Source organism: Balaenoptera acutorostrata, chromosome 2 (assembly GCF_949987535.1).
Source record: "Balaenoptera acutorostrata chromosome 2, mBalAcu1.1, whole genome shotgun sequence".
Taxonomy (NCBI): Eukaryota; Metazoa; Chordata; class Mammalia; order Artiodactyla; family Balaenopteridae; genus Balaenoptera; species Balaenoptera acutorostrata.
Window position 1 is genome coordinate 103,144,637 of NC_080065.1, and position 25,209 is coordinate 103,169,845.

Consider the following 25,209-nt stretch of genomic DNA (forward strand, 5'->3'; position numbering starts at 1 on the left):
CCCATGACTTTGACCTGAATCATCTTCCCACCACTCTTCCATTCCTTCCCAATTCATTGTACGTTTTCTTGACAAATATAGAGTCATGTCAATATGATCTTCTACATCCAGTCCAATCAAGTTTCCACCCCTTCTATTCCAGAAAAAGATCTTGTCAGGGTCACACACACACAAATTTATCCAGTGGTCACCGTTCTTTCCTTAACCAGACCTTTCCATTGCTTTCAACATAACTGCTCACTTTTCTTCACAAAACTCTCTCATCTCTTAATGTCTAGGACCCCATGTGCTTGTAACTGAGTGCCTGCATTGTTAGCTGCTTCATCACAGTCTCCTTCGCTGGTCCTTTTCTCCTCCTCCACCACTAAATGTCCTGGGCTCTCTAGGTGACATTTTTTCAAGCCTATGGCTTTAAATAGAACTTGTCCGCTATCACTTCCACATCTGTACCTTAAGATTCAAACATGCCCTAGAACTCCAGAATCATATACCCAACACCCTGCTGGATATTTGTCCACAGGTTTTTTAAAAAGCATTTTAAAATTAACACAGCCAAAATAGTACTCTTGATTCTCCATAGAACTCAATTACCAAACTCTTTTCTCACATTAACTGTTCTGAATAAATAACACTATCCAATTTTTTAAGCCAAACTTTCAGGGATTTTTCCTTATTTCTCACTGTCCATCAGAATCCCCACTCCCAAATGTACACATATAAATTATCCACGTATCATGTAAAATTTGCCTTCAAAACATATCCTAAATTTATCTTCTTGTTTTCCATTTCTACTGTTTAAACCATCATTGCTCAGATTATTCACAGCACTTTAGCTAGTCTCCCTGCTTCCATTCTTCTCCCTACACAATAGTTTTCTGTTTGTTTTTCCTTATTAACTTTATTGAAGTGTGACTTACATGCAATAAAAAAGCACCTATTTTAAGTTTGCCGTTTGATGAGCTTGTCAAATGTATACACCCATATGATCATCAACCCCATCAGGATACAGAATATTTCCATCACCCCCCAAATTTTCCTTGTATCCATTTGCATTTTACCCACCCTCACCTCTGGCCTAGGCAACAACTGATATGTTATCCGTTGTTGCCTAGGCCAGAGATTACTATAGATTAGGTTTACCTCTTCTGTAATAGTATATACATGGGTTCATATGGTATGTGTTCTTTTGTGTCCTAGGTAGCTCAGCACATTTTTTGAGATTCGTCAATGCTGTGTGTCTAGTAGTTTGTTTCTTTTTATGGTTTGGCTATACCACAATTTGTTTAAGAAAATATCAAAGAAAATCTTTGTGATCTTAGAGGATGAAAGTACTAAATAGGCTATAATAAAAAATTAACACCATCAGTTCATCATGATGAACTGCCCAAAATTAATGTATTAAATAACTTAGAGCCCAGGGAGATGATGCTAGGAAATCTACCAAATAAACCATCTAGTCTAAAAATCATATAATCATGAGGAAGTATACTTATAAGCCCATTCTTCAATGGGGAAGTACTAAGGTTCAGTAATTAAACATAAGAAGTACATAAATAGTGAGTTTGGGGGAAAAGAGATTGTTTTCTGGGATAATCACACATAGGTGACAAGCTAAAAATGGCATAAAGTCCATTGAAATTGGTTACATAAAATTACAAGGTATCTGAGGCATCTGCATTCGAGACAATATTCTCCTCCAGTTAAGGTATGGAAAATTAGACATAGGGCATTTCCAAGTAATGTAGTCAATACTACTGTAGTATTAAGTGGACAGGAAGTCCTGCTTTTAAACTGAAATTGTTCCTATTAGCTTTAATAACTGATGTGAGCACTTTTAAAGTCTGGATAGCCATTAAGGATTCATTTCCACAATATGCCTCCATTTAATGTGAAATCAGATGGAAGGTGTCCCAAACAACTGTTCAGTTTCTTTTTTTTCAGTTATTCATTAATTAATTTTATTTTTTGTTCCACCTGTTGAATGTGCTCTTTAAAAAGACTTTGTATGTTCCATTGTTCAGTGAATTATTCTATAAATTTCAGGTATGTCCTGCTGGTTGATATTTTATTCACATCTTTTATATCCTTAGTAATTTTCTGCAGAAATTTCAACTATAATGTGGATTTGTCTCATTTTGTTTGCAGATTTTTTGCAGTTTTTGCTTCATAGATTTATGAATCTCTGGTACTAGGTTCACAGGGATTCAGAATTGACACTTTTATTTTTATGAAATTCCCCTTCTCATCTTTGTCAATATTCCTGGTTGTGAGGACTTCTCTGTATATTTTCCCATTCTCTTACTGTTGGACTATCTGTAACTCCATATTTAAAATGCACTTCCTCCAGATGATATAAAATTGGATTTAGCTCTTAAATCCAGTGTAATATTCTTTGGCTTTTTTTAAGAAAGTTTAGAGCATTTATAATTAATCTAATGATTTACATGGTTGTTTCTAAGTGTACCATCCAGCTATTTGTTTTCAATTTGTCCCATACGTATACTTTTTTGAGTTTTATGGTTTTATTAACACGAATACAATGTGCACACAAGCTGCCTCTTCATTTTCTTCGCTGTGCAGCCTGGCATTGGGATTGGTACTGACAGCCAGCTAGGCTGCTCTTTCCACAATGGCTCTGTGGTTCTTAGAGGAGACGATGTGAGAAATCACAGCCCAGTAATATATGTTCCAGATCAGCAGCATTTCAAGCTCCTTGACATTGTGGACAGAAACTTTCAGAAGTCACTGGTCAGCAAGTGCTTTGTTTTCTTGTTGTTCCAGTAACCAAAGTTGGACATCAAAATCTGGCCCCTGAATCTCCTGCACACCCTATTGTCATGCCCCTGGGCTTCTGCCAGTTCTTAATTATGACATATCGGTCTGACTGGTGCTGGATGGATTTGTTGGTTCTCTTTTTGAACTTTGGCTTCATGAGAGGTCTGAGGGTGGCCATGATGCTGAGGAGGACGTGTCCCATATATTTTTTGTTCTCCGTCCCTGCATTTTGTATGACTATTTAAATATTTTCAATATTCAGTTTTTCTTTACCATGGTCTTACTAGCTATAACTTTTACGTTTATGCAGTAGGAGCTCTAGGGTTTGCAATACGCATCTTATCACAGTCTTTCTTCAAGTAATATTATGCCTCTTGAGTTTTAATGTAAGAAATGTATAACAGTATATTTCTATTATGCCCTCCTCTTATTTATACTTTTATTGTCAAATAATCTACATCTTCATATGTCATAAACCCCACAAATATATTATTTTATAATTTAAACAATAAAATACACTTTAAAGAAATTTTAAAATGAAGGAATTTTTAAAAAATTTACCTACATAGTGACTATTCACAGTATTTTTTATTTCTTAGTAAAACTCTGGTTTACTCTTTCTTCAGCCTGAAGAAATTTACTATAAATTTTCTTCTTGTGCAGATCTTTGGGTGATGAGTTCTCCAAGGTTTTCTTTTCCTGAACATATTTTTATTTTAGCTTCATTTCTGAAGAATATTTTTTCTGGATATAGAATTTTAGGTTGACAGACCTTTTTTCAACATTTTAAAGATGTTGTTCCAAAATATTCTGGTTTGCATTGTTTCCGATAAAAAGTCAACAACTTTCTTATGGTTATTCCCCTGCATTTAATCTCTCTTTTCTCTGGCTGCTTTTAAAATTTTCTCTTTAACAATGATTTTATAAAATTTGAATTATGTGCCTTTGCTTTTCTTTTTCTTGATTAGAATTTTTTGAGCTTCTAGGACATGCAGCCTTATAATTTTGAACAAATTTGGAAAATATTAGCCATTATTTATTCAATTCCTGTAAACCTCCTTCCTGGAACTCTAATAACACTATTGTTAGAGTTCTTAGTACCATCCCATATTTCACCAAAGCTAAATATATCTGTATGGATAATTTCTATTGTTATGTCTTTAAGCTCACTGATATGTTTTCTGTGGTGTTTAATCTGCACATAACGTATTTTGGGTTCTAGACATTCTATTTTGTTCCTTTTAATATATGGAATTTCTTCCTCACTATGTTCATGTTTACATCAAACCTTGAATGATCTGGACATTTCCCTTTTCCCAGTGCTGAGGCACCTGAATTAAAGTTCAGGGGTCACCTAGGTAAAGTACAGGGGAATTACTGTTATACATTTGTCACAGTGAAAAATGATCTTTCATCATAGGCCTCTCTTCCAGTCAATGGGTTCATGGTCTGAGAATCAGATCACATCTGGAATCTAGGGGGAAAAAATTGTGGGCAGCTTTTTAATGGGCAGCTTCCCTCTGCCTCCTTATCATTTATTTTTATTTATTTTGATTGTACATATTATGCAAAATGCTTGCTTGCTGCATATTCAGATTTCTGTAAGGACTAACATATCCTGTTAACCATTTCTATATCTCACTGTGAGTCAAGCTTCCTCATCTGCCACACAGATCTTGTTGCTCGTTGTGATCATTGCACTTACCTTGCTTTTCATTGCTAAGCACTACCATCTCCGCTTTGTTATTTTGAGATGCAATCAAATTAATTGCTATCAGGATTCCCAGTCCTAAAACAGCATCTTTTACTGTCATTCATAGCCTAGAGAGAACAGCCATCCCTGAGCTCCTAAACAATTTTTGTTCCCCTTTCACCAGTTACTTGCTTAGTACTGTCACCTGGCATGTCCTCTAGGCCTTCGCATGAAATACTGTCAGCTGTTTATCCAGCTTTATGTAATATATCCTACCTACCTCTCTTTCGGAATCCTTTTTCCATCATCAGCCCTGATAACTCCGACATTCCTACCTAATTTATTTTGTGTCACTATTTTTTTTTTACATGTTTCTAATAGCTATCCTAGGAGAGAATAGCATGATCTCCCACTGTAGATGCCAGAGTGTTAAATTCTATTTCACAGGACTATCTCCCATATTGATAAACTCCCCCATCCCCAACTTTCTTTTTTGTTCTGTTCCCCCTCATTCAGCATCCTCAACATATACAATCCTGTGCATCTACTCTTGTCTCCTCATGCTATATTGGTACATATTAGCCAAATCCTGCAGCAACGGCAGCACATAGTTTTCCTCATTCCTTAGCAAGCCTAATAGTTCTCCATATGGATGTTCTGGGATTTGTGCTGGTACTATCTTAGATCGGGTTTCCTGAAAATGGGGCTTTTTAATGGGAAAGTTAATGGACAATGCTCTTAGGAAGTTCACCTGGAAGAATGTGAGAAAGGCAGAATCTGGCAGAAGGAGAAGCTGAATCACAATGTACAGTTGACCCTCGAACAATGAGAGAGTTGTTGAACAACCCTCCACACAGTTGAAGATCTGAGTATAACTTATAATTGGCCCTCCTTCTATGTGGTTCCTCCTTATACACAGTTCTGCATCCATGGATTCAGCAACTGCAGATCGTATAGTACTGTAGTACAGTAATGACCTATTTCTGGATCTCAGTGCTGGTTACACAGTATGTTTAGTGTAAGAAAATCCACTGAGTTTTAAATTAACAATAGATGGAAATTAATGCAGCATATTGTAATTCAGTGAGTTTTTTTTATGGGTTAGAGGTTTAGAAAACAGTTTTTAAAAATCTTTATTAAAAGATACTTTTCAGAGCCAATTGTTTTCAGAAAAAATAGTTTTCTTAAATGAAAATAAAGATGAAAAGACAAAACTTTAAATACTCTAAAAAATTTCCCCAGAGTTGGATTTTTTCAGTTTATATAATGCAATCTGCTTAAGCTGATCTATTCTAAACAGTCTTTCACCACTGTGACAGTCCAAAGTTAACAACTTTTATTTATATATGTAAGGTCCTTCCAGGGTACATTTGAATCATCAAAGACAGACAAAGATGTGTTTAATTTCATTTAAGTCTATTTGGTTAAATTTTCTCTCTTTGAACATCAGTAGAGCCATGTGTGATATCTAATGGAAAATATTTCAGATTATTTGCTTAAGCAGATGGTCATGTGTGAGTCTATCGTCTATTATTTATATTTTAAAGTCATTTAATTTTAGAACTATATAATTTTGTTCTCTATTTTCTTCCTTCCTTCTTAGGTGTACACCTAATACATAGATGGATTACAAAAGTATAGGAACTAGAATGTTTATAACATCACTGTTTATAATAGGCCAAAACTGCCAACTACACTATTAATGCTTATCAGCACTAGAAGGGATAAATAAACTGTGGTATATGTCCATAATCGTAGTATGTAACAATGAGAATAAAAATCAAAATCCACGTACAACAATATAAATGAAACTCACAGACATATCAATTGAAAGAAGTTCAATTATTCATGAAATACTCATGAATTCAAAGTTCAATAATTCATGGCTGAATAATATTCTGATGTGTGTGTGTGTGTATCAAAATTTGTTTATCCATTTAGCTGTCAACACTTAGGTTGTTTCCATGTCTTGATTATGAAGTAATGCTGCAATGACCATGACACTGCAGATGTCTCTTCAACATAATGATTTTGTTCTCTTTGGATATACACCCAGAAATGGAATGGCTGGATCATATGGCAGTTCTGTTTTTAATTACGTGAGGAAACTCCAAACTGTTTTTCATAGTGACTATATTAAAACACTTCCTGATGTGAAATTCCTATACACTAGCAATGAAAGATCAGAAAGAGAAATTAAGGAAACAATCCCATTTACCATTGCGACAAAAAGAATAAAATACCCAGGAATAAATACCTAAGGAGGCAAAAGACCTGTACTCAGAAAACTATAAGATACTGATGAAAGAAATCAAAAATGACACAAACAGAAGGAGAGATATACCATGTTCTTGGATAGGAAGAATCAATATTGTGATAATAACTATACTACTAAAAGCAATCTACAGATTCAATGCAATCCCTATCAAATTACCAGTGGCATTTTTCACAGAATTAGAACAAAAAATTTTACAATTTGTATGGAAACACAAAAGACCCTGAATAGCCAAAGCAATCTTGAAAAAGAAGAAACGGAGCTGGAGGAATCAGACTCCCTGACTTCAGACTATACTACAAAGCTACAGTAATCAAGAGAATATGGTACTGGCACAAAAACAGAAACATAGATCAATGGAACAAGATAGAAAGCCCAGAAATAAACCCACACACCTATGGTCAACTAATCTATGACAAAGGAGGCAAAGATATACAATGGAGAAAAGACAGTGTCTTCAATAAGTGGTGCTGGGAAAACTGGACAGCTACATGTAAAAGAATGAAATTACAACACTCCCTAACACCATACACAAAAATGAACTCAAAATGGATTCGAGACCTAAATGTAAGACCGCACACTATAAAACTCTTAGAGGAAAACATAGGAAGAACACTCTTTGACATAAATCACAGCAAGATCTTTTTTGATCCACCTCCTAGAGTAATGGAAATACAAACAAAAATAAACAAATGGGACCTAACGAAACTTCAAAGCTTTTGCACAGCAAAGGAAACCATAAACAAGACGAAAAGACAACCCTCAGAATGGGAGAAAATATTTGCAAACGAATCAACGGACAAAGGATTAATCTCCAAAATATATAAACAGCTCATGCAGCTCAATATTAAAGAAACAAACAACCCAATCCAAAAATGGGCAGAAGACCTAAATAGACATTTCTCCAAAGAACACATACAGATGGCCAAGAAGCACATGAAAAGATGCTCAACATCACTAATTATTAGAGAAATGCAAATCAAAACTACAATGAGGTATCACCTCACACCAGTTAGAATGGGCATCATCAGAAAATCTACAAACAACAAACGCTGGAGAGGGTGTGGAGAAAAGGGAACCCTCTTGCCCTGTTGGTGGGAATGTAAATTGATACAGCCACTATGGAGAACAATATGGAGGTTCCTTAAAAAACTAAAAATAGAATTACCATATGACCCGGCAATCCCACTACTGGGCATATACCCAGAGAAAACCGTAATTCAAAAAGACGCATGCACCCCAATGGTCATTGCAGCACTATTTACAATAGCCAGGTCATGGAAGCAACCCAGATGCCCATCGACAGATGAATGGATAAAGAAGATGTGGCACATATATACAATGGAATATTACTCAGCCATAAAAAGAAATGAAATGGAGGTATTTGTAATGAGGTGGATGGAGTTAGAGTCTGTCATACAGAGTGAAGTAAGTCAGAAAGAGAAAAACAAATACAGTATGCTAACACATATATATGGAATCTAAGGAAAAAAAAAAAAGGCCATGAAGAAGCTAGTGGCAAGACAGGAATAAAGACACAGACCTACTAGAGAATGGACTTGAGGATATGGGGAGCGGGTGGGTGAGATGTGACAGGGTGCGGGAGTGTCATGGACATATATACACTACCAAATGTAAAATAGGTAGCTAGTGGGAAGCAGCCACATAGCACAGGGAGATCAGCTCAGTGCTTTGTGACCACCTAGAGGGGTGGGATGGGGAGGGTGGGAGGGAGGGAGATGCAAGAGGGAAGAGATATGGGAACATATTGTATATGTATAACTGATTTACTTGGTTATAAAGCAGAAGCTAACACACCATTGTAAGGCAATTATACTTCAATAAAGATGTTAAAAAAAAAAAAAACCAAAAACACGCATGCACCCCAATGTTCATTGCAGCACTCTTTACAATAGCCAGGTCATGGAAGCAACCCAGATGCCCATCGATGGACGAATGCATAAAGAAGATGTGGTACATATATACAATGGAATATTACTCACCCATAAAAAGGAACGAAATTGAGTCATTTGTTGAGACGTGGAGGGATCTAGAGACTGTCATACAGAGTGAAGTAAGTCAGAAAGAGAAAAACAAATATCGTATATTAACGCATGTATGTGGAACCTAGAAAAATGGTACAGATGAGCCGGTTTGCAGGGCAGAAGTTGAGACACAGATGTAGAGAACAGACATATGGACACCAAGGGGGGAAAACTGTGGTGGGGTGGGGATGGTGGTGTGCTGAATTGGGCGATTGGGATTGACATGTATACACTGATTTGTATAAAATTGATGACTAATAAGAACCTGCAGTATAAAAAAACAAACAAAACAACTAATACTAAACTTCCATTGGGTTAACTGTATGGAAGTATGTTAATATAAATGTTTCAGACATTACGTGAAATTTCTAAAAATCTTGTATGTTCTGGTATAATGTCATAATTCATAATTCTAGTTATTACTTTAAAACTTATATCTCAGAAAAAACTAAATTTCCTTATCAATTGCACTATTATGAAGTTTCATCAAATCTTTAACCATGGTCCTTTTGAAGTCTTTTGTCAGTTACAGACACTTCTGGGTGTACTCTGATGCTTTTGCAAATATGTTCCTATAAAAGGGTTTCATCTCCAAGGAATTCATAGAAAAGACTCTGACAAGTACAGGTTTCTGATAACTGACTGTACTGCTGAACTGAATGAATAAGCATTTTCAGAACTCTAATGAAAAACTGATGAACTCATAAAAGTGTTAACAAAAGATCAAGATGAAAAAGAAAATTAATTACATGGGACTGAGTGAACTGATGAGGATGATTATAATTTTAGTGATTTTCTGCTTCAAATTAAAAAAAAAATCCCCACAAGGACTCAGAGGCAAAGAATATAGAAATCAATTTTCACTGCAAAGTAAAGGAGCTGTTACAGTGGAGGATTACTGGACTGAATGTCAATATTATGACATAGTATGAGTGTGTTTCGTGTTTGGTAATTGCAATCATTGTTGCTTTTGTTGTGGTCATCCATTTACAATGCTTGGTGTCAGTCTATTTATCTCTTGTCAAAATAAAATACAGTGTGCCTGTGTGAAAAAAAAAAAAAAAAGAGAGGCGAACTCATAGAAACCGAGAGTAGAAAAGTGGTTGCCAGTGGCTGGTGGTGGGGGAAATAGGGAGAGGTTGGTAAAAGTAAAAGGGTATAAATTTTCAGCTATGAGATGAATAAGGCCTGAGGATCTGATGTAAAACGTGGTGACTCTAGTTAATAGCACTGTATAGTGTAATTAAAATTTGCTGAGAGTAGAGCTTAAATGTTCTCCCACACACAGAAAAGGTAAATATGTGAGGTGATGGATATGGTAATTAACTCACTGGGGGAATCATTCCACAATGTATATGTATATCAAATCAGCACGTATGCTTTAAGTATCTTACGATTTTATTTGTCAACTAGACCTCCTTAAGGCTGAGGTGGAAAAAAAGAACAGACACACGGGAGGAAGCCACAGGTGAGTGGGGGAGGAGCCTTCCAGGCAGAGTCCAAAGGTGCTCTAGGTAGAGGCCTAGAGGGTTTTGAGATAAGACGTGAGAGATAACGAAGGCATCAGCCATGCAAAGAGCCAGGGCAGAGGGCCCTGGGCAGAGGGAACAGCGTGAGGTGTGTTCAAGGAACAGAGAAGGTCCAACCAGGAGAGCAGCGTGGGCAGCTCTTGGTGGGGATCCTCCTCTGCCCTCTCCCCTTGGGCGGAAAGACTCGCTCCCTCTCCAGAGTGTCCTCACTGACGGAGCTCCAGCCACATTAAATAACAGTTAGTCTAGTAAGAAAGACAGTAGTTTAATATCCCCAGCAACCGCTCAGTGCCTGGAGCTTAGCAGGTGTCTGTAAGATGAGTGTTTGTTGACTGACTGACTGATGGACTGACTGGTAGATGGCAGGCTACTTCTATCTGACTACAGACAGCCTACGAGGAATAATGTCTGGCTCTAGCTTTACTCTCTGCTCTTGATATTTTCCCTTGTGAGAGCCTATTCCCCTGAGGCAGAAAGCAGCCAAGACACCAGCATATTCCTCCCTTTGAGCGTCCTGCCCGTGGCTGGAGGAAAGGCAGCAGGTGTACGCACTCCTGTGTGGAGTTTCTCTCCTGCCCAAGCGGCAGTCATGACCCCACCTCAGTCCTGCCCTTGTTCCAGGGTTTTCTGCCTTTTCCGGTCCTACCAGCCCTCAAACCGCCAGCTCCTGCCCCTTCCCTGCCTCTTACTGGTGACCAGCTTTTACTGCACAGAGGAGGCCGAAGCCACTGGAGGGAAGCCCACAGCCCCTCTCCCGCCCCCTCCTCTGCGCTCTGCCTCAGTCCCCTCTCCCTCTGGTACCGGAGAGGGACCTCCGGCCCGGGTCCCCATCTCCTCTCTCAGTGCTTAACACACCAGCAACTCTCCCCTCTCCACTGCAACCTTCCACCGCCACACAAACATGGTCTTATTTCTTCTCTTTAAAGGACAACGACCCTCTCCTAGCCCACTTCCCTCCCAGCTGTTGCCCCATTTCTCCTCCCCTTTGCAGCCCCGTCCTCGAAAAGCTGCGTGTAATTCTGTGAGGGAACGAAACCGCCCGCCTCGGCCCGGCACGACGATGACCACTTGCCTGAGGCGTCTCACAACAGGAGGTCCCGACACGGAACACGGTGCTGCCGAGGAAAACTAACCAGCAGGACTCGGGAGGGGCCAGAAGACGGCGGAGACGACCAACCTCGCAGAGCCCTTCGCACTGGAATCCATCTTGGCTGAGAGATGCGCGCGCCACCCGGAAGGACCCTGAGGCCGACTACAGGCCAAGCGAGGTGATGGGCCGGAGGCAACCCGGAAACTAACCCCGTTACCGTGAAGCCCGAGACTGCGAGGCACGTGGCAGAGCAGTCCGCCTGGGTTCCCTAACCCTGCTGCTCTCCGCCCGGGCGCTCCTTCCCAATAAAGCCTCTTGCTGTGTCAGCAATTAAAAAAAAAAAAAAAAAAGTCACAAGACCTATATAAATTATTTAGAGTTAAGCATATGTAAAAGTAAATATAACAAACTGAGTATGACCAATTAAACTCTGCCCAACCCAAGGATTAAAAAAAGACTGTTCTTACTTTATGAGAACAGACCCTCTTCTTAAGTAGCAGATCAGAAAGTGAGAGTGAATCAAAGAAACACAGCATTTGAAAAGTCAGCTAGTCCAAGCCTCTTGATCACGCATACAGAAGCTGAAGCCCACATAGGTTGAGTTACTTGGTAAAGGGCCCAATGTCCTGACTCAAGGACTAGCATTTTTCACTAATTCATAAGACACAATCAAACTCAGTACCTTGGAAAGAGATGGGAAAAAATGAAGAAATCAATCATAGAGTTACTCATCTTTAAGTAGAGAAATAGCCATGACAAAATTACAGGTATTGAGGGAAAATTGAAGTGCAGAGTTTAAAATGTCAATAATCCACAGGGAAACGGGAGACTATTTAAAATATTAATATTAAATCCCTATCTAAAAGACATTAAAAGATCTCCAATCAAAATGTTAATTTTAGAATAGATATGGTATGATACAATTTATAAATCAAAAATACTTAGAAGAAACACAATCTGGTTAACAGGTTAAGTCACAAGGCAATTGCAGGAGAAAAAGAGTATCTTTCTCGAAATGTCCATCAATAGGGGAATAATTATATTATGATTTGTCACTAGAAGTAAATAAATAACATTGGCCTAAAAAATGGGATAGACCTACAGCAAAGATTTTTTTTTTTTTTAATTTTATAGCTACTTTATTTATTTATTTATTTATTTATTTATTTATTTATTTTTTTGGCTCTGTTGGGTCTTCGGTTCGTGCGAGGGCTTTCTCTGGTTACGGCAAGTGGGCGCCACTCTTCATCACGGTGCGGGGACCGCTCTTCATCGCGGTGCGCGGGCCTTTCACTATCGCGGCCCCTCCCGTTGCGGGGCACAGGCTCCAGACGCGCAGGCTCAGTAGTTGTGGCTCACGGGCCCAGCTGCTCCGTGGCATGTGGGATCTTCCCAGACCAGGGCTCGAACCCGTGTCCCCTGCATTAGCAGGCAGATTCTCAACCACTGCGCCACCAGGGAAGCCCTACAGCAAAGATTTATACTAAATCTCTATATTAAAGACATCAAAATATCTCCAATCAAAATGTTAATTTTAGAATGGACATGGTATGATATAATTTATAAATAAAAAATCTCTGTAAAGCTATAAATCACATATAAAGCACCTACATATGTAAATTCATGGACCAAAAGTCTTGAAATCAGACAGCTAGTGATCAATAATCTCTACAAAAGGAAATAGTCTTGACAGTGGGGTTGGGGGGTTATGAAGGGAGAATTTTATTGTACTTTTATACATTGTACCCTTTAACATAATTGTTTTTTTAATTAATTTATTGATTTTTGGCTGCTTTGGGTCTTTGTTGCTGCTAGCGGGCATTCTCTAGTTGCAGTGAGCGGGGGCTACTCTTCACTGTGGTGCACGGGCTTCCCATTGCAGTGGCTTCTCTTGTTGCAGAGCACAAGCTCTAGGCATGCAGGCTTCAGTAGTTATGGCACGGGGGCTCAGTAGTTTTGGCATGGGGGTTCTAGAGCGCAGGCTCAGTAGCTGTGGTGCACGGGCTTAGTTGCTCTGCGGCATGTGGGATCTTCCCAGACCAGGGCTCGAACCCATGTCCCCTGCATTTGCAGGCAGATTCTTAACCACTGCGCCACCAGGGAAGCCCAATAATTCAGTTTTTTTATAAAGAGAACATTCCTAATATTATTCCTAATTTTTAAAAATATATAGTTGGATAACACTATGAAAAATTAACTGATATATTTTTTATTATTTCTCTTTGCTCCCTGGATTTTTTTCCCCCATCCAGTCAGCTAGGCACTCTGAGTTCACTGCATTAGGAAGGTAAAGACTCAGCAGAAATGAGGGAGAAAAAAAGAAACTTCTCAGCTTTGGAATGTTAAAAACGGAGGCCACAGTAGAACAGGTGAGAATTCTGTGAACAAAATATAAATCTCATCTCAAATGTAAAAAGTATTCTCTGCACTAGGAGGCAGGAGAGGGAGGGAGGGAAGGACTGAAGGAGGGAGATCAGTGTGGCCAGGGACATGGAAACTGTGCTTGAGGACGACATGCCCAGGAAGAGAATCAGAATCTGGAGGAGATCCAGCCTGCACGTGATCATTGCCTCCAGCCAGCACCCCCATCTCAGGCCTCGGGCAATTCACAGAGTGAGTGGGAGTAAGTCAGGAGGGCCACGCACATAGTCTGTGTGGCAAGGGTTGTGGCCATTCCCTATTTGTGAGAAGTCCCCAGCAGTTTTCAGGCCTCCTTCTGGAAAATGCTGGTGGACGTCCCTAGTGCTTATGTGAAAGCTTGTTCACGAACCCTGAAAGATACAGATGTAGATGACTGATAGATAGATGCATAGATAGATAAATGTAATTAAATGAAACATCCAGGAAAGGTTTGGAAAATGCCCTTTATTGCCTATGATATTTAGACTGTCATATGATGTTAGACTGAGTGCTGGGCCCTTCATCCTCCTTCAGACCACTGGCACTCTGTCTGCTACTACTATCCCGAGGGTCCTTTCTTCTCCCTGGAAGGGATAAAACAAATGAGGCAGAACAGGAAGAGACAAGAAGCACTATAAGCTCTGCTGGTCGGGGTTACCCTCCAGCGTTGCCTTAAAGCTCAGAGCCACACACACCACAGTGAGCTTGGCTCCAGATCAACTACCGCACAACGAAGCTTCTGGAACATTTCCATATCTCGGGGGACCTCATTTCCACCTGACTCCCTTTCACATTTCCCTTTGTCCCAGAAGGCTAGGTACACTGGTCAGGGTGAGATCTCAGCTCAGGCCACAGGCTCTCAGACCTCAAACTTCTGGTCCTGCGGGGCCCCCTGTCCTCTCTTCAGACCACCCCTGGCTCTCTCTGCCGAGAAGGAGCTGCTGGCAGTACGTCCTCTTAAGAGCTGAGGTCCATCATGCAGACCCTGAGAAAACTCCTAGTCAAAACGCTCCACATTCTTGTTTAAGTCAACAGAGGTCAATTCCTTTGGAAGTGCTGGGTGTGTCCCAAGTTGATGCAACTGCAGAGCCATTAGATAAACCAGCACATCTCTGCGGCCCCTTCCCTTACACTCCTCGGGGCCCTCGTGACATAGGCTCAGAAGACTGTGCCAGCCTCAAGCCTTACCTCTTCCAACAGAAGGCCACACCGTCTTCTAGGATCTTGTCCCATGAATCTCAGTTGCTGTGTGGAAATCAAAAGAGAGAAAAACACTTCTTCGCTAAAGAGAATTTCCTGTGGAAGCTGAAAAGCTCAGGATCAATTCCCACTTACAGTCATGACTTTATTATTACATGACTGGGCCAGAAGCACGGGAGCCGGTTATCTCCCCTTCAGGTCCCCCTGAGGTGCTAAAGCCCCCAACTCTCCCTTTTGGAAGCATGAGTCTGGGGTGGAGAGATGGGACTGGCTCGGAGAAGGTACAGCTCCCTCCGCAGCCCCAGCCCCTGCTCACTTCCTCTCCTTCGGAGAATGTAACACGCAGCCTGGACATTGGCTCCACGGTCTCCTCGGGCTGAGGTCTTCCCCCGTGGGCTGCTCCTCCTCATTCTCCTTTGCTCCTTGCTTCTCCTCCTCCTCTCCTCCTCCTCCACCTCCTCCTCGGTGGTGCTCTCGGATTCCACATCGCCCATCATCTGGGCCATGGTGAGATGGAAGACATGGCAGCTGAAGCCCTCCTGGACGCCGTACCGCACGTGCTGCCGGAGGATCTCCAAGGTGGGGAACACCCGGCAGCAGGCCATGCACCTGAAGCCGGCCTCCATGGTCACCAGCCAGTCCGGTGTCTTGGCCCTGGGTCTCTCCTGGACTGCAGCTGACCCTGATGGGCTGTATGGCTCTGCCCTTTCCTCACACTCTTTCTCCGCCCCAGTGGGCTCACTGTCAGACAGGCGGTTTCTGGTGGACACAGCAGAGCGGGGAGAACCTACCCGCACATCCTCAGGAAGGGTCACTTCTTCTATCCTCAGCCGCTTTTCTAGCAACCCCAAGGGTTTCTCTGTCTCCCAGGAGACAGCTACACCCTTGATCGTTTTCACCCGCATGTAGTATATTTTCATGCCTCTTTCCTCTTTGTTTGTATACAGAGAGGTCTTACTGAATGAAGGGGATGAGAAGGCGACACACTGTGGTGGGGGAGCGGTCTCCCCTTGTTCCTGAACCCGGGCTAGGGCTGCTCTAGGCCGGGGAGTGTCTCGATGTAATCTCCAGATTCCTGGGAAAGGAAATTAAAAACATAATAACATGCGCGGGCCATGCTGGAAGCTGAGGGAGCAGGTGTGGTAGATGAGAGAGGGACATTTGCATGACGTAGCTGTGTCATGAGCTTGGTGTCTGTTGGCCGTAGGATGGAGTGGTGTATCTGGTGTCATCTGTGGGCTTTTCATCTGCGTGTGGGGGGATACTGGAGCGGTGTCTGTATACAGGGGTGTGGAGTATGGTGGTGAGGGCTGTGGTATGTGAGGGATGTGGGAGGATGCGTGTACTACGAGGAGTGTGAGTTTGGGAATATCGGTGGTGCATTACTTGTGGAATGGGGGTGTAGGAGAGGAGCACTGTGGATCACGTGCTTGGGGTTTACGTGTGCACTGAGAATGGCTGTGCCTGGAGAGCGGATGTATGTGTGAGCTGGGTGGACCTCAGCTGGATGGTCCTGCTCTCAGGCTGGAGGTCTATGATGAAGAACTCTGTCCTTCTCAGGAAGCAAAGGCAAAGGCAAACCCTACATTTTCCTCTGAAGATGCTTAATCTGGTCCCTCTGCCCTCCACCTCAAGCCCAGACCTTTCCGGCCCCTGCTCCTTAACTTCCCCACCATGGTGGTACCAGGATTCACACGCCCCCCGACTCAGCTGAGATCCACGCCCTCGTACAGCTCAGCCATCCTGCTCAGGCTCCTCCACAGAGCCCTCAGCGCCTCTGATGACCCTGGGTTTCCTCTCAGCCTCCCTGGGATCTGTGTGCCTCCTGCCTCCCAGCCAAGCAGCCCCTCACCTGAGGAGCCCCGCGCCCTTACCACCACGGATGAGCTTGCGTGGAGAAGAAGCACAGAAGTATTCAGAGGCAGAGGGGACCTCCCCTGCCCCTGGGCTGCAGCCTTGGGCCACCACAGGAGATCCAAGCTGAGGGGGATCCTCTTGTGACTTCGAGATTCCTGAGGGAGGAATGAAAGGCTCAGGGTGGGTTCCTCAATCCTCTGTCCACAAATATTTACTGACGGTCTGACATGTGTCAGGTGCAGTGAATACACACAGTTGAGAGTGTGGCTCCCAGTGGATACTCCAGTATTTAATTAAAATCAGTACTTATTCTGTCAGTGTCTTGTGGGTAATGTGGGCCTAGGTGGTGACTGTGAGTATGTGTGAAGAGTGAGTGATGTCTATCACTTAAGTCTGTGGTAAGTGTGGGGTTGGCGTGGGGAGCACAGTGCAGATGTGTGTATCTGTATCTGTGGCCTCTGTGTGCATGATTTCTGTTCACAAGTCAGGAATTCTGGGACATGTAACTTTTCCTCATCACACGGTGTGGCTTGTATTTATGGTGTGTGTTCATTCATTCATTCACCAAGGTTCAGTAAGCAGCTACTCCTATGTATCCGGCACTCTTCCATTGTTCTAGTCTCTGGTAAGGCTGCACATTCTAGTAGAGGAAGACAAACACTAAACAACAATACAATCAATATAACACATCAGCTGGCGGTAAGTATATAAGGGTTGCCAGACTTAGCAAACAAAAATACAGGGCACCCGGTTAAATTTCAATTTCAGATAAACCCAGAATAATTTTGTAGTGTAAGTATTCCCATGCAGTATTTGGTCTTACTTATTTTTCGTGTAAGTATGGCCCATACAATATTTGGGACATACTCATACTGAAAAATTACTTGTTGTTTATCTGGAATTCAAATTTAACTGGACAGCCCATATTTTATCTGGCAACCCTGACATGGGTTAGTGAGACTGTGCTTTACTGTGGTTTGTACAAAGCGGGTCTGGCATCACTAAAGAATGTGTTAGAAGTGTGGTGTGTATGACATGTGACTGGTTCTTACAGAGGTATTTAGAGATAGCTGAAGTTAGCTGTGTTTGCGAGAGTTGAGGAGATACATATATATATAGTGTGTGTGTCATATATATATAGTGTGTGTGTCTATATACATATCTCATCTCCAGCGTTTGGTGTTGGAGGAGAGGATTGTGACACAGGTGGGTTGTATGAGAACGTAGTTCAGGAGTGATGCGTGTATATACCTACATGTGCTGTGTGTGGTTTGATAAGGAAGTTATATGTGGGGTGTGTGATATATTTGCTGTATCAGAGTGTACATGGGTGTATGAGTTACTGCCTCATAAAACACCCCTAACAAGAATTCTGTACACACTCTTACATACACCGAGTGTCACCCAGGTCCAGGCAGGGTGACAAGAACTTTACCATGCAGACTTTATATCTGATGAGCACTCTACCCCCATTCATCCCGCTCTTCTCTCCACTACCACACACACACACACACACACTCACACTCACACACACACACACTGGAACATAGAGAAAAATATTCTGAATGGTGAGACAGGGGCAGTCATTGCCTTCCCCAGCCTGTCCCAGCCACTGCCTGAAAATCTGCCTGCTGTCTAGACCTCCACTCCCAGGGCCCATCCTAGTCTCCAGGACCCTAGGCCTGGTAGGAGCTACTGGGCTCTAATCTGGGGCAGAGGCCTCCAGCTGGAAGTCTGGGGTAGGCTCCACTCTGCCCCACTTCCTCACGTGACCACCCCTCTCCCAGGGCAAGCTACTCGCCTACGTTTAAGGCACGCAGGCACCAGGTGGCCCGTGGCTCTCAGAGCTCCCCGCAGGACCCTGAGGACATCTCTCACCCCCGCCCATGCGGGCTCAGTCTCTGGAAAGCCCTTCCCTTCCCTTGATCTCCTTTGAGAAATTCTTCCTGTCGAAGGAATAAAACCTCCTTGCTTTCAATGACACCATCCCTAGACAAACAATCTCCTTTCGAACTGCATTCCACTTCTCAAGATACTTTTCAACAAGGCCTTCAACTCATGGGGCTTCTCTTTCCACTTTGGGAAAAGGGGCCAAGCAGCTCATGGGTCTCTCTCAGCATCCTTGCATCCTTCACACCCCCCACCTCGTGACCCCAGGGGAAGATCAAAGAGAATAAGAGAGAACTCGGGGACTGAGAAAAGCTGCACCTCTAGGTCTGTGCAAGCAGGATGCAGCCTGCTGTGAGTCCGACAAAGCTCCAGGCCCGGCAGCCCCAGGAGAGGGTCCTCAGACCAGCGGAGCTGACCTCCCATCTCCCAGGGGCACCTGGCCGTTCTGTGCCGTCTCACACCACAGGGACCCTCTGCGTGGATACGGCAGCATCAGTGAGACAAGGTCTCTCGCACCCTGCTTCACAGGTGACACGTTCTCAGTACCCCCCTTCCTAGAGAAGGCTCAGTTTGGCAGAAACCCATGTTCCCCCCACAAGTTGCCCCCCACATACCTCCTCCCTTCTCGGCAGTTTCCTGGGACTCTTCACTTTCCAGATGTTTCCTCTTTTGTCGCCGTCTCATCGTACCAACTGGAAGATTCCCTTAGAAGATGCCTCACGTCCAACTCCTCCTCTTCCCTACAGGTTGGCCCTTCTTGGCTTTTGGGAAATCCGTTGAAATGATTCAATACAAATAAAAATAGTCAAGTCTCCTAAATGGCTGAACAACTTGGACCACTTAGTGAACAAGCAGTACTGCTTAGTGCTCACCAGGGCTGTTAAGTTTCAAAGGTTGCCAGGCCTACAGCAGAATTCTCTAACCTCAGTGATGACATCAGAGCATTCTGTGGACCTAGGTTCAACAGTCTCTGCAACAGCACAGACCCCATTTTCAAGAACAACTCCTTTTTCCCAGCAGAACCTTTCCCATGAATTCAACTCTCACATCTTTCAAATGTGGCAGGATACTTTGAGATGTTAATCTGTTCCTGTTCATTTTTTTCCTTTTCTTCCTTTATTTCACGTTTTCCCTTCTGCATTCAAGTGGGTAGCAGACCCTATGTTCACTGGCCAGTGGAAGAGCCCGGCAGGGCATAGCAGAAATAGCATGCTGATCATCTTGGCTTTTATTTCTAAAATCGCAAACTCCATGGAAAAGAGAGGATACTTGAGCAGAAACATAACAGAAGCAGGTTTTTGAAATTAGGTACTGTCTTGTTTCCCTACTGGAGTGTTGAAATGTGCTAATTAAGTCAGAGAGAGATGTCTGTAAATCCTGGAGGAGAAAAGGCCTCTCAAGTGTGGCTGGAGGGGTAAATGGAGCAAAAATTCCAAAAGGAGATGGCTGTAGTGTGCATACAAGCAGAATCATGGCAACCTGTCCCACGCATGGCACAGGAGCCACCAAACCTACAGGAGGCACGGCCCCCGAGCTGATGGGCATCTACACTTACAACTGTGGGCTCCAGTCAACAATGATCATGCTTCCACCCACTCTCTCAAAACCTTGGCCCTGTATGACTTCCAAATAGGGATGGCGGAAATCCAAACAGGACACCAGCAGGATCAAGGCTTCAAATACAAATTACATGGAGTTATAAAAAAATTTTCGTACTATTTCTTGCACACCTCTGCTTGTGGGCTGTAATTTATACCAGTTATAAGTGGCAATGCATCTGGATCCTCCTGATTCCACTCTAGAATTAGAGACACCTCATTTTGAGGTAGTGGCCAGGATGATCCAGTGGGAAGATTGGTGCACGGGATGAGGTAGCCTCCCAGAAGTCACTGCTTTCATTAGAAATACCACATGGACTGAGGCGGGTCCCAATTTGAAAAGGCACTGCAGAATGACTTAAAGTTTCAGGCACCGAGAGAGTGAAGAGAGGACAACTTCAGCCTTGTGAGGGTTTGCTGATGAGATTCAATCTTCCTGCTTCTTGGAAAATCTCTAGAAAAGAAGGGACAAGGAGGATTTTTTTTCTTAATTTTTTTGTGGTAGAAATTTTCAAACATACACAAAGTAAAGAGAATGATATAAAAGGAATGCAGCACCATTTACCCATCACCCAGTTTCAACAATTATCAAAAGTCTGCCATTCTTCTTCTGCTACACACACACACACACACAAACACACTCACTCACTTGCACACTTTCATTTCTTTGTGTATTTATTTTGGTTTAGGAGTTTGGGGAGGGTGGGGGAAGTGCTGTTTTTTATTGTAAATCTCAGACATTATGTCATTTCTCCTTACATGCCACAGTATTTACCTCCAACAGATAAAAACTTGTTTCTAACATAACATCATTCTCTCGCCCAACAAATTTAATCATCATTTCTTTTACCACAATAACTAAGCCATACTCAATTGCCTCCAAATGTGTTTAAATGTCTTTTTTATACATGATCTATTGAAATCAAGATCTAAAGAAGGTCCACGCCTTGCAATATGTCCATGTGTCTTTTAGTCTACAACAGTTCTCCCTCCCTTTGATTTGGCACCGATTTATTGAAGAAACTAAGTAATTTATCCTGTAGAATTTTCCACAGGAGTCTGTTGATTGTATTCCTGTGATGTCATTTAAGATGTTCCCTATTACCTCGATTTCCTTATAAACAGGTAGTTATAGCTAGAGAATTAATTAGATTTAGATTCGATTTCATGTTACTACAAGATTATTTTATAAGTGATGCTGTGTACCTTCCTATTGCTTTGCAACAGTAAGTACAAAAAGTTGTCCGGTTTTTAATGAAGTTAAGATTGATCAGTGAGCTCAGGTACTGTCAGCTTGGTCCCTCCATCCATAATGATGAGGAACCACAATGCTCCTCACCAACCATTCAACAAAGAGTATTAACAACCGGTGATAATCACCACTTCCTTAGGAGCTGAACTTTCATTAGAAGTTCTAATGCCGTCATTCCAAGGAGGATGATTCTTAAGGCATCTTTCTTAGACCCTGAATTTCTGAAAGAAATGAACCTCTCCTCAGAAAAGGAAAGATGATTCCAAACGTACCAGCTCAGGTTCTCCAACCTAGAGCCAATGGGTTCATCACAGCAAGCCCCAGCTAGGTTGGGACATACTTTTGTCATTCCTTCATTTCTCTGTCCATTCTTCATTATAGAAACCGTTATTTAGCCCCTACTATATGCCAGGCTCTCTAGATTCTGTACTTGAACATTTAAGAACAAAAAAGATGCAAAGAGTTTCTCTCAAGGAGCTTAATTCTAGAGGAGAAGATAGACCATTTTTTTTAAATAAGTAAAATACCTAGTAGGTTAGATATTTTCAAGTACCATGATGAAAAAGAAAACAAGCAACTGGATATGGGACTATAGGAAATAGGGCAATTTCTATGCTGAATGGGAGATCATGGAAGGCTTCACTAAAAGGGCCTCATCTCAGTAGTACCTGAGGGCAATAAGGGAGCTTAGAGCCAAGGTTACATTTTTCAGGCAAAAAGAGACTGGAGTCTGGGTCAGGGGTTGCCTGGCCTGTTTGAATACCAGGAAGAAAGCCAGTGTGGCTGAGGGAGGGAGAGAGTGGTAAGAGGGGAAGTCAGAGGGATAATGAGGAACCAAATTATATAGGGTTTTAGAGGCTACTGCTCAAACTTTGGCTTTTACTCTGAGTGACATGGGAAGCTTGGAGAGTTTTAAATGAGAAATTACATGTTAAAAGATCACTCTAATTGCTTTGTTAAGAACAGACTTTTAGGAGGCAAGGTCAGAATCAGAGAGAACAGTGGGCCTATTGCAATAAACCAGGAAAGAGATGAACCATAAAAGGAAAAATAGGTAAACTAGACATTATCAAAACTAAAATCATTTGCTACGTGAAAGATTCTTTTAAGAGTATAAGAAGTCAAGCTAGAGACTGGGAGAAAATATTTACAAACTACATAGCCAACAAAGAAGTAAGTCTATAACATATAAAGAACAGACATATGGACACCAAGGGGGGAAAACTGCGGTGGGGTGGGAATGGTGGTGTGCTGAATTGGGCGATTGGGATTGACATGTATACACTGATGTGTATAAAACTGATGCCTAATAAGAACCTGCAGTATAAAAAAACAAACAAAACAACTAATACTAAACTTTCATTGGGTTATTTGTATGGAAATATGTTAATATAAATGTTTCAGACATTACATGAAATTTCTAAAAATCTTATATTTGTATTTGTATGGAAATATGTATGGAAATATGTTAATATAAATGTTTCAGACATTACAGGAAACTTCTAAAAATCTTATATGTTCTGGTATAATGTTATAAGTAATAATCCTAGTTATTACTTTAAAATGTATATCTCAGAAATAACTAATTTTCTTGTCAACTGCATTATTATGAACTTTCATCAAATCTTTAACCATGGTCATTTTTAAGTCTTTTGTCATTTACAGACAGTTCTGGGTGTACTCTGATGCTTTTGCAAATATGTTCCTATAAAAGGGTTTCATCTTCAAGAAATTCATGGAAAAGACTCTGACAACTACAGGTTTCTGGTAACTGACTGTACTGCTGAACTGAATGAATAAGCATTTTCAGAACTCTAATGAAAAACTGATGAACTCATAAAAGTGCTAAGAAAAGATCAAGATAAAAAAGAAATTAATTACATGGGACTGAGTGAACTGATGAGGATGAGTATAATTTTTGTGACTATCTGTCTGAATTAAAAAAAAAATCCCACAAGGACTCAGAGGCAAAGAATATACAAATCAATTTTCACTGCAAAGTAAAGGAGCTGTTACAGTGGAGGATTACTGGACTGAATGTCAATATTATGACATAGTATGAGTGTGTTTCATGTTTGGTAACTGCAATCATTGTTGCTTTTGTTGTGGTCATCCATGTACAATGCTTGGTGTCAGTCTATTTATCTCTTGTAAAAATAAAATACAGTGTGTGTGTGTGGAAAAAAAAAAAAAAAAAAAAGAAACTAAAAATGCAACTACCATATGACCCAGCAATCCCACTACTGGGCATATACCCTGAGAAAACCATAATTCAGAAAGACAAATGTAGCACAATGTTTATTGCAGCACTGTTTACAATAGCCAGGACATGGAAGCAACCTAAGTGCCCTTCGACAGATGAATGGATAAAGAAGATGTGGCACATATATATAATGGAATATTACTCAGCCATAAAAAGAAACGAAATTGAGTTATTTTTACTGAGGTGGATGGACCTAGAGTCTGTCATACAGAGTGAAGTAAGTCAGAAAGAGAAAAACAAATACCGTATGCTAACACATTTATATGGAATCTAAAAAGAAAAAAAAATTGGTTCTGAAGAATCTAGCGGCAGGAGAGGAATAAAGATGCAGATGTAGAGAATGGACTTGAGGACATGGGGAGGGGGAAGGGTAGGCTGGGACGAAGTTAGAGAGTGGCATGGACATATATACACTACCAAATATAAAATAGATAGCTAGTGGGAAGCAGCCACATAGCACAGGGAGATCAGCTTGGTGCTTTGTGACCACCTAGAAGGCTGGGATAGGGAGGGTGGGAGGGAGACACAAGAGGGAGGGGATATGGGGATATATGTATACGTATAGCTGATTCACTTTGTTATACAGCAGCAACTAACACAACAATCAAAAGCAATTATACTCCAATAAAGATGTTAAAAAAAACAAAAAAAAAAGTTAGGGCCTAGGAAGGAAGCCTTGAGCCAGGCAGGCCTGGGTGTCTATCCCAGCTCCACCACTTTCTATGTGACCATGAGCAAGTTATTTAGGAGACCTGAACCTAGATTTTCCTAAATTAAATGTAGAGCTGTTACGCATAGTAGAAATAATGGGATAGCCTGCTTATAGGTACTCGACAACTTTAAGCTGTTATTATTGTTGGTGGTGGTATTTAAACTGCTCGACACAAACCATCAATGTAGTACAAATGATCAGGCCAAAAAGTGTCACCCTGGTCAATTGTATTAACAAAAATAATCTGTAAAAAACTTATAAAAGGCTGATTGCATGTCCTTTTAGTATTTTACTGGAGCACTGCTAACAGCCTCACCCCAAAATTACTTAACTCTATAGGGAGATATACTCTGTCTTGTTACTTACTATTAATTAAGCCCAGACTCTGTGACATAAGATGTTAATTTGTGTCACATTTTCATTTTATATCTGTCTGAGAGTCATGCCTTTAATTTTCTGAAGATTATATTCTGACAACAACTTGAATGATGGGTTGAGCCAAAAAGATATGGTTGGTTGGGTTTTCAGAAATGCTATGTAGACAGGCACCAATTTAGCTGAGAATAAAAAACAGAAAATAGCTTCTTTTCGGCCAGAACCTCCATCTTCCAGTAATTCGCCAAAATGACC

The 25,209-nt window shown here is 41.5% G+C and overlaps 2 pseudogenes; both read right to left on the reverse strand.

Moving 5' to 3' along the window:
- Positions 1–2,514: 2,514 nt before the first annotated feature.
- Positions 2,515–2,953, reverse strand: LOC130707132 (60S ribosomal protein L32-like; annotated as a pseudogene).
- Positions 2,954–15,317: 12,364 nt separating this feature from the next.
- LOC130707425 (protein FAM170A-like) lies at positions 15,318–20,802 on the reverse strand (annotated as a pseudogene).
- Between the last annotated feature and the right edge of the window lie 4,407 nt (positions 20,803–25,209).